We start from the raw sequence: 11,310 nt of genomic DNA, 5'->3' as shown, positions 1-11,310 counted from the left end.
CAGTATATCCGACTCGGGGACACATTATACATTATATCTCGCACTACTCAGCACCATTTGTCTCACAGCCTTTCTAGCCTAACTGTGCACGTGTGCTCTTCAGTTACCTGGCTTTACCCTGAGGTCTATAATAAGTACATTAGTGGCTAATAATGGATTATTGATCATAATAAAATCAGCTTGTTTTACGCCAACGCCAGCATCTGTCCTGCTGAGCAAGGGGGTTGGGTCGAAAAAGTCCCCTTAATTCCTCTGTGCAGGGAAGGCCCAGAGCATTAGCTTGTGTCTGAATGATGAATGGCCGGTACAGCAAAAGGACTCGCGTCCTCTGTGGTTGGTTTTTAGAGAAGTGAGTGTGAGCAAAGGCCACCAATGCTACCTACACTGTGATTAAAGTGAGTCATTGTATGGTTAAACAGATCGGCTTGCCAAGGCCGCCAACAGTTTTGGTCATACCTCAGCCAGAATGATCTCCAATGATTTCTGCAGGTTATTTTACCAGTTAGAGGGCATTTCTGGGCACTTCCATGACCCAGTAACACGCTCAACCCAGTTCCAGGTAATACTGGCCCCACAGTAAAAGTTAATTGTGCAGATTTGGGGGTCGATTCCCCCCTACAATAAGGGGGTTGTTCCTGGATGGAATATTGAGTTGCAACAGCCAATGAGAGCGAGCTGTTGTTGTTACTTGCCGCCAGCTCGGGCTGCAAAAAGAAGAAGCCACAAATGGTTGAATGCAAGCTTCTATAAATCCAAAGTGCCAGAAATCGCAACACTGAAACTGTTAAATATAACAAGTAGTGTGTAGTTGTGCATCTTGACTGAACCATTGTCTGTGAAACTAATAAGATAAAAATAAATCGATTAAATCTGTTGTTTTTGGCAGTGGTCTCCCATGTTTTTAAAAATTGCATAGAATTTGATATATTGTGAACACATATGAACTGTATGTAGTAATAATATGGTAAACCCATCACTATCAAGTTACTAAACTTCCAGAACATGAGTTTCATGTTTGGTGGTGATAAAGACCACTGGTTCCCAACCAAGAAAGGGTTGCAGGATAGAATGTCTTTCAACATTTGGCAACACATAGTAAGTTTTTCTTCAGTTTTGCTTTTTCGTGGTAAATATTCTATGTTTTTACCCTCAGGCCACTAAAAACATTTCAAAGATAATACGTCTGAGAAGGAAACATAACTCTTTGAACTGCTCACAAATCATACACACGCAAGTGATGATGGGTTCTCAAAGAGATACGGGTCTACTGTGATTTTATGGATTCATGCCACAATATGAAACTTTCCAAGGTTGAGAGGTCTCAATCCCCAAGACCATTTGGGGAAAAAAAAAACCTGGGTGGTAGGAGTGAAGAGGTAATGGTCTCTCCTCTCTCAACAACTATCATCAAGGTACACTCAAAATGCCCCTCTACCTCAGTCCAGGCTGTTTTTACACAGGGCAGCTCAGAAAGGTGACAGTATGCTCAGCAGAGCGCGGCTCAGAGACAGGATGTGTGCTGAAAACATCTATGAAATAAAACCTGAAAAACAACATAAAAGCTGCCTGTGGTCTGATGAGGAACAGACCAGATAAATTAAACTGTCCTGGCCCATCTTCACCCCAGTTCCAACACACAATGACTGGACAGGAAATTGACAATGTAATAGCATATTTTGGAGCGAATTTGGGGCAATTTGTCACTCCCTGACAGCATGCCCCGTCCCCATGAATTGCACTACTCTCAATACAAAAAGCCCTGAATTGAACTGACAGGAATGAATTTTGCTTGACCAAGCTGGAAAAATGAAAGGCAAAGAAAGCAGCGTGAAATGTTTTTCATCTGGGAGTTTAACATGACTGAAACACAAACATTTCCCCTCTCACTCAGCCAGGAAAGGAACATCATGGCACAGTTAGGTAAATTATACACAAACCTGAATTCTTCCAGACATGCATGCATTTCCACCCACTTCCATGTGTGCATTATGGAAAGGTGTGGCAGGGTTAACAATTGTGTAGTGGCTAGCGGAGGGGGGAACAGATGACCTCAGAACAATGTCCTGTCGTGCACACTCCCTAAATAAAGATTCAGAGTTGATTTTACGTCCTATAAATATCCCCTTATTAATCACATTTTAGTATTTTTGTGAACACACTTTCAGTAGAGATCTGTGCTGATCTTGCAGCTACGTGGAGAGTATCTGATCTTTTCCCTGCTGTTTTCTACTGCTATTAGAAAACACAGGCTCATTTTGTATTGTGGTTTGGCCATTGACAGAATCCTGGCTGCGGCCGATGCTGAATCCTCGCACCGTGTCTGCTTTAGTCAGCATTGCCTCCAGAGCACGTCTCCCGGTCACGCACCAACAACCCCTGACTGAAACGGCTGGTAAATAAATAGGCGCTGCTCGTTGTCTTGTCTCCCCCTGCTAAACATGGAAATACACAAAACCCTGATTGCACAAGAGGCAGAAAATAGTAGGAGGGCAAATTAAAAGACTTGGCAGTCAGTTTCTGCCAAACCAGCGGTAGAATGTTTTTGCTTGCCTGGACACATTCCTCAGGCGTCCCACCCTATTATTATTAGCAGAGCGTGTGTGTGTGTGTGTGTGAGGGTCCACATGTGTGTGTGGTGTACAAAGCATGCAGAGCATGTTGAGGAACAGTGTCTCTTGGACTTGATAACCCACTGTACTTAAGTTGTGTCCTTGAGCTGTCATGCTTGACCTGGTAAATTAGAAAATGCATCATTAGACATGTGGAGAGGGGCAGTAATTCCACAAAATTGTAAAATGATTGTAACAGTTTTCCGAGGGAACAAAGATGAACTGCTACCAGAATAAAACCCCTCAGATGATGGACATGAATTATTGAATGGTACTTTTAGGATTTCACAGCCATCAGTGCTCGTCCTCAAAGTGTTGATCCGGCACATAAATATTATCTATAAAGGGAAATGGGTACTCAAAGAGAACCAATCTTTCATTGGTTGGATTTGACAGATAAATAGATGATCTAATCAGAGTAAATTGGCATTATATGTGAGTATAAGAAAATCTGTTTGTGATTTATTGATTGATTATTCTGCTTTTCTGAGCATTCTATTTTGTAATTCTGTTTCACTCTCAGCGTTCTTATATTGTTCATGTTTTATTAGGAACTGAATCTAATGTAACATGAAGTTAACAAATTCCAGATACCTCTTTTCTCTTCATTACTGAAATGCCCGTTCAAAACATGACTCTTCTGGAGACAGCCGATTGTCTGGACTCGGTATTGCTGCTTTCTCGAGAGTCGCCTCTCCAAACTACTTGACACTCAACACCGCGTTTCCTCGGGTCCTGAGTGGCATCCCCTCGCTATGCTCAAGAATAAGCTTTCAATTTGCTCTGAAAGTTAAATCAGTGATGCTGAAAATGTTAGAGCTAAAACAAAATGTCAAACTTGATGAATGGTAATGGCCAGGATTAGGGATGGACATTACAAGCAAATGTAGTTTCTAGCAGCAGTGAATCTAAGTATGTTCACTCAAGTACTGTATCGAAGTACAATTTTTGGGTACTTGTACTTTACCTGAGTATTTCCATTTTTTCCATTTTTCAGTTATTTTTTACAGAACTGCAAATCAACTGGCTGCTGTCTCTTCCAACAGCTAATAATTTGGGACCAGGCTATTTCCAGGAATAAATGCGTTTATTCCGAAAGTTGCTTGAAATTTTGAGTTTAGCATGAAAAATTGGCAAACTTATGAGACCTTGCCACAATGTAACATCTCTAGTCTCGCTTTCTTCATCCTTTGTTGAATTTATTGTGGCAAGCGACAAAGAGCAAGTTGTACCTTTTATATATTCAGCTTTGTATAGTTCATATCGTTTGCCTCTCAACAGACTACACAATGTGCATTTCACTGACAACTATGTTCTGTAGCTCTCAAGAGCAAAGTCAATTGGTTGACAGGTTGTTGAGAAAATCAAAGGGACAGACAGAGACTCCTTCTATTCAAATTAGATTAAAGGAACAGGGAAATATGCTTAGACACCTTCTTGCCGAGGGTTAGATGAAAAGCCTGATACACTCTGTCCATTAAATATGAAGCTACAGCCAGGAGATGGTTGGATTACCTTAGTTTAGCATAGAGACCGGAAGCTGGGGGAGCTAGCCTGGTTCTGTCCAAAGGTAAAAACTCTGGCCAGCACCGATAACACTCAAACTTTGTTTGTCTGTACAAAAGGAATTACAAGGATTTATTGCAGCAGCAGCAGCAAAAAGAGCATGACAGAGAGCATATGCTTATGTGAGGCAGGACCAATGTTTACCACATTAAACCAAGTCTATGCAGAAAAGGCTACAGTCAGAAATCAATTTCAACCCCCTGGAATCTGCATTCCTCTAATTCTAGCTAATATTGACTGGGCTCCAGGTATTTGAATCTATTTTAATAGAAGCAGCGTGACCTTGGATTCAAATGAAGCACATTATTAAGTAGGGAAAATCAGAAAGTGAGAATGTGTGTGGAAGGCCCTGAAAGCACAGGCAGACAAACACACACACACGCACACACACACACACACACACACACACACACACACACACACACACACACACACACACACACACACACACACACACCATATAAAAAAACACCTCCCACCTCCTGCACTGCATCCAAGCAGAGACAGAGACCACACAGCTCGCTGTGCCATCATTCCTCTGCCTCTGCTGTGTATTTACCACTCAGAGACAAATGGTCTCCTGGCACTGCAGCACTTTAATGAGCCTTGGGGGGTCTGCAGGAAGCACATTTATCAGCACAGTTTTATTTCAATTCACCGCCACCTCCCGATGTACACACATGCACACAAAAAAGAGACAGAGGGGCATGAAAAACTCTTTGACTTCCTAATGGAATATTCCATTATGAAGCAGACTGAGCGGTTTTCAAGCCCAAAAGGTACAATCATCACAGTGTGAGCAAGTGAAGCTAAATGGAGAATGACAGCAAGGAAGTTGTTGAGCCGCATGCAGAAATGTCTAAAAACTGAGATTATGTTGCTGAAAAGGGAAAGGATTTGATGGCTACAACTGTGTGCACTGCTTGTGAGGGAGAGAGTGATGGATTCAGTGCATTAGACACATAGGGGGAACAAACAATGAATGGATAATTATTTCCTGATCAATACTGTAATGGAACGAGCACTGGAATGCCAAATCCCAGCAGCTTGCTGGACTTGAGAGGAGAAGTCCCGGAGGAATTCCAGTCCTCTGGTTGGGCCTCTTTTATTGATTCCCACACATTTCACATAAGGAGCAGTCTGCACTATCAACAAAGCTAAGATGTCCTCCATTCTTCTTCTTTCCATTTTGTTTCATTATTCATCGACATGGTTTTCTTGTAAATCCTTTTCTGCTTGAGACAGATTAAAGTTTTTCCCCAATTATCCCCAATTAATAGTCTCAAGTGGCTGTAGGTATTACCACAGCAGTACAGGAGGAAGTCAGGTAACGAGGTATTGAGACAAAAGTCCATATAAGGAGGAAGATGAGGTGGATGGATGAGTAAACTAATGCTGGACTTTCACCCAGGAGACTGCTGTTCGTATCAGCGAAGTCAACAGTGGGTTATTTTAACGTTTATGTACGTGTATTTGTAAGGTAAGCCACTTAACAATTATTTAATCCCAATCCACCATCTTTAACCAAGTAGTTTTAGTGCCTAAACCGAACCAAACTGACCATAAGAGGAAGGTCCGGTACACCAGAAGCTGGTAGGCTGCAATGGTCGTGTTGTTTTGGGAGTAATTGGCCATCGACCTATTCAGTCATTTAGGCACGAGGATGTCTTCAGTCTACACTGAAACTGCAGTGGTAGGTAATTAGTACTCAAGTTGATTTCTCTGATGACAGTTTGTTTAGCTCTGGCACAGACAAGATGACAGCCCCATTGTTAAGCCCACCTACAAATCTCTAATTGGCTTGGTTGCGTGACCAACCTGTTAAACAGCCGTCTGAGCACAACATGGGACCTACTGGAGTCCATAAAAAGATCAGACATGTGGGCATGAGGGTATGGAACTAAGCTCCGTACCACTGGGTCAGAAAATACATTTTTTTATCAACTTTTACAGAATCAAGAACACAATTTGTCAGCAAACCAACCTTAAAACCAGAAACTCTGGATGAAAATTCTGATTAGTCGTGAAAAGATGATCACAACCTCCCAAAGCCGAAGGTAATATTTTCACCTTGCTTGATATGCATGATCAACAGTCTAAAACCCAAAGATGTTTCATTTAAAATAATATAAATCAGAGAAAAGCTGTTTATCTTCACATTTTAGAAGCTTCAACCAGCTCATGTTTGGCATTTTTGCTTAATAACTGACTTGAGAGTTGTTGCTAATTGGCTGATCAGTTAATCACCTAATTGTGTGAGCACTCCCAACAAGATAATGTTTACATACAGCTTGATACCATCCTGCATGTGTGTGTGTTTGTGTGTGTGAGTGTCTACACTGCCTGATGCCTTGGTTAAGGCTTGGTTCTGTCCAGAGTTGACAGATGAGGCCACAGCTGCCCATTAAAGAGCCACTTACTGTAACTTCCCCTCTGACTAATCCATCCCATCAGCCATCATACCTACATTTAGGCCAGTGGCCGACATCCAAGCGTGCACGAAAACGCACACATACGCACACAGCCATGCAACACAATTCATCAGATCACTTAATTAGTCCTTGAACAGTCATTTATCCCCGTCTTTTTCCGCCATCAATCCCCGCCTTGTTGTGTAAGCACATGTGTAATTTGTGTGATGTGTGTGTATGACCTCAGCCACAGCCATTTCATTAGCTGGATCAATTAACTTTAACATTTGTTCCAGTTTGCCATTGGAGGAAATACCTGACGCAAATGGAGAGAAAAGAGGGCTCCGGGCTGAAATCCCCTCCGTCTGAGCTGACAGCTCCAACCTGAACATATGGCATCTTGTTCTCTTTGAGCATAATGCTGTTAGTTTAAACTGAACTGACTGGCAGACTGTGCATGGCAATGAGATTATGTATGAAGTAATTAAGATCCCAGGAACACTGGTTTATCTTCATTCAGATTACCTGTCCTGTGTGCTTTCTCACAGTGGGCGGCTTGGCTCAAAGATGGCCACCGCTTCACCTCTATTATCTAATCAAGCTAATCAATTCAGCATCTCTGTGTGTTAACCAATTTTGACTCTATCTATTTCAGCTCTAATTGAACCGTCAGTGTCATACAATATCAAAGGCCAAATCAAAGCTTGGAGAGTTAACAGTTTCTGTTAAGTAGTCATTAACCCTCTTTGCCCAGTAGTTATGGTTAGTTACTTCTTACTCAGATGTATAACTACTTATTAAAGTCAATATTTTCAAATGTCAAAATAAACTTCACATTTGTTTTTTTATGATTAACAGAAAATTTTAATAATTAAGGGTCTGAGACCAGAATTGACCCCCTTGAACTTCTGACGTGGATCTGGATAAAGCGATCAATCAGGATTTATTTATTTATTATATATTTTCACTTTCTTTAACAAGCGTTTTTGTTAATTTCTCAGAGAATAATGCATGCATCAAAGATACCATGGTATCTATGAGTGAGGATGATTTGTTGCGAATTGAGCCTTGGGCAGAGGTATGCGCTCTACTGAGTGCCATTCCAGTTCCAGTGGGATGTATTCCAGGGAAAACATAGTGTTTAGCAGAGCATTTATTCAAGATTTCACGAATGAGGATCACTGTTTGTTTGTATCTACTGGTGATAGGCAGCAAAACAGACTCTGAGTATTAAAAATCAGTCAAACTTTAATTAGATGGCACCTTTCAGAAAAAACAAAACAATTAAAAATCAATTTAAAGTGCTTTGCAAACAACTGACAAAACACAGGATGGTAAAAATGGATTCAGAGACTTATACACACCGAAACAACCAAAAATCAAAACATTCAGATCTCAGGCTGATCAAAAGTTATTAGACAGGCTCCAAGCCTCTACCTCTCACCCAGGCCGACAAGTGCGACAGTATAAGTTTACAGTTTACGACAGCCCTCCCACACAAATGTTTCAACCGAGTATCTGTGTACTCTCACCACTTGTTGTTGATGAACTGACACTCGGCCTGGCAGCAGTTTCCTGGCGCAGCGGGCTGAGCTCCCGCCAAACAGCCTTTGGAGAGTGTTATTGCTGACCGCCAGCTGGATTAGAGGGTTAACCAATTAGCAGTAAGAGGATGGGTCAGAGTACTGAGTCAATCCCAATCTGTAGCCAAGCTGGCTGAGATGCCGCTAATCCGGAATGTGGTCACAACATCTGACATTAGAGGCTGCAGAGGTCACGGAGAGGAAGGGAAGGCTCAGGGGTGAATCGAGAGCTTTGTTTCAGGCATATTTTGATTGTAAAATCAAATTTGAAAAATAATTAAAATGTTTCTGTAATGAAATTGACGATTAAAATATCACATTTATGAAAATGAAAGCTACCAGTATGCAGGGGTAGAACTGCAAGTTAACTCTATAGTGCAATAGACAAACAGGAAGAAATAGAGAACAATCACACTAATGAATAATATGATATGTATATGTATATATAACACATTTTTATATCTAAACAACTGAATAGGTTGAATATTTGTATTTAGTCATGTTTCAGATGGATCGTCTTGGAAGAAAGCAAAGAACAAATCATACCCATTACCTACAAACATCATAAAAAAGACTGATTAGGCAAGCGGGTTTTCGTTTCATTTCTAGTTTTCCTTTCAAAGTACTGTGTCTTCTTTTGAGGCAGAGGACATAATGCACCGAACAAATGAAAGAGACGGATGAATGTTTAAAAAAAAGCCATCAAAGTTTGTTTTGTTTTGCCACGTTCTCTGCTCCAGCAGTTATCGCATTTCATATGCAAAGCACTTATGAGCATAGGTTTTATGCACATGCATCATCAAACAGTAAAGTGGAGAAGGCACCAACAACAAATGCCATGTACGCACACAAAGGCACTGGTGTTGTTCATCACAAGGATTAGTGAAAGGCATGTCACAGTTTTCTTACATACTTACTCCTATTCTTTTCCTATTCTTTGAGATACAATGCTTTCTGCACGGTTACATACAATGTCTGGTAATTTGCAGTGTGCCGTAGCTCATTATGGTTAACGCTACTGCCGCAGTATGGCTTTGATGAGGAAAAAAAACAGTTTGTTTTCTGAGTGTTAGCGAAACAACTGCAGTGTGTCGGGACCTGCTTCAGGGTTAATTTGCAGGCAATCTCACCCAGTCAGATAAGATGTTAACAGCAGGGTGCAGAACTAATGTGATGGCTGCTTGAGCTCATTCTATCTACAGCATATGAAGCTTCCTCTATCTATTTAAACTTGCTTTATCTGCACAAAAGATCATTTGGGTTACGGCTGCCTGCGAGTATGAACAGATTGTCATTTTTTCTCCCCCTCTCATATTGGGAAAAGACTGAATCTCCATGGAGACCCCGACAATGTCACCTCCACCTGTATCCGATCCGTTCACCAGTTGATTTCCCTCGACTGGAGATACTGAACATCAGAGCTGGATGCACATCCATTTGGGCTTACCGTACTGTAGGCACTGGAATGATGTGATTTAAAAGATACTGAGGACTAATATGTTCATGCTGATTCATTTTCACTGCGGCAGAACTAACAGTGAAAAGCGTCGTAGTCGACCTAGAGCCTAATGAACATTTGAATTGTAATTAAAATTCCCCTTTATACCGTACAAGTGAATATCAGCTCACCCTCTGTTTTCAGTTCATATTTCCCCGCAGTCCCTGTCAGCCTCATATTTCCGAGTGCCGCTTTTAGCTTTTCAAGTGGAAGTGTTGTTAGGAAACAGTGAAGATGACCATTTTTGGTTGTGAGGCTTTTAGCCCAACACAGGCAGTCATGTGGATGGTGCAGAGACACTCCAACACTTCCTGCTATTGGAAGGGACTCACGAATCGCCTCGCACACACGCTGGCACATACCTGATGTTGTCAGTCTTATTCCCACTTGAGCCCTGCAGGAAAGCCAACCTAAGGGCTAAAGGTGTTTACATGAATTAATTGTGATGTGTGAGTATTGAATATTTGTTACCATTGTTACAAGTCTGTGCATATTTCCGAGAGGTCTTTCCATTAATCCAAGCTTCCTCTCAGGCATTGGCTTTGTATTTGCAAAAAGGATATTATTTAGAAATCTGCTCATGCAGCCATATTTCCAGACATGACAGGCTTATATTTATAATGACCTTTTCAAAATGTAATGAAAATGAAATAAAGATCTTTTGAGAAACTTTGCCTGTTATCTTTTAATTCACACGTGCCCTCTATCTTTAGATTCGTCTTTTTCAGTCGTGTTCATTCGCGGCACTGACTCATCTGAGGAGAGAAATATAAATTCTGGGCTTATCAGTCAAATGGAGTGTAAGTCAGAAGGGTTTCACCTCAGACGGTGCATACAAGAAAGGCAGATAAGGCGCAAACTCTGAATTGAAAATGTAGTATCTGAATAAAAGTTAAATTCCCCCAGTGAGGGTGAAGCAACCGAGGGATCCAATTTAAAATCCGTATATTGACAACAAATTAAATCATGTTTCATCAGAACTGATGAAAAATACTCCCAAGGAGAACAGCAGAAAGAAGTACACTTTCACAATCTGAACAGCTAAATGTTTCGGTGCTGTATTTGAGGAGAGTTGAATAAAAACAACTCCAACGCACTCACCCACAAGCTTATTTGAAAAAGGTTTAGCATGCCCTAAAGATCCAACAGGGGATGTACCCAACTGTGATGTGGGATGACTCTCTCCAACACGGCAGCGAGGCGACTGACAGTTCTATAAATCCTGCTTCTATCTGCATTGCGCTAAATGTGCCATCCAAATGCCTAAGCCCCCGGTGCTAATAGTACGCACTCAGCTGTCAGATTAAGGCTCATTTACTCCCAGCAGGGTCTTCAATTACCAATGATTAAAACCCCCTTTGGTGTTCTGTTTTAACAGAAACAGTATCCGTCTAGATTAAGAAAAGCCCAGGGAAAGATAGAGCAAGACAGTGGAGACCAAGGTGGGTGTTTCGGTTTACTTACCTTCAAGGAAGATGTTGTATAGGATGTGTGTACGAACAACTTAATGTCCAGACCACAACAGATTATTCTGCAACTTCCTTCAAACATGAGCATTTCAAGAAAACTGGACTTATACTCTGCTACAATTGTCTGAACTACACCTTCCATCAGGTAAAGCCCATGAGTGGAAGAAAAGCATT

This window comes from Pagrus major, chromosome 22 (assembly GCF_040436345.1).
Source record: "Pagrus major chromosome 22, Pma_NU_1.0".
Classification (NCBI taxonomy): domain Eukaryota; kingdom Metazoa; phylum Chordata; class Actinopteri; order Spariformes; family Sparidae; genus Pagrus; species Pagrus major.
The sequence above is the reverse complement of the archived record's forward strand: the minus strand, read 5'-3'. Positions refer to the sequence as shown.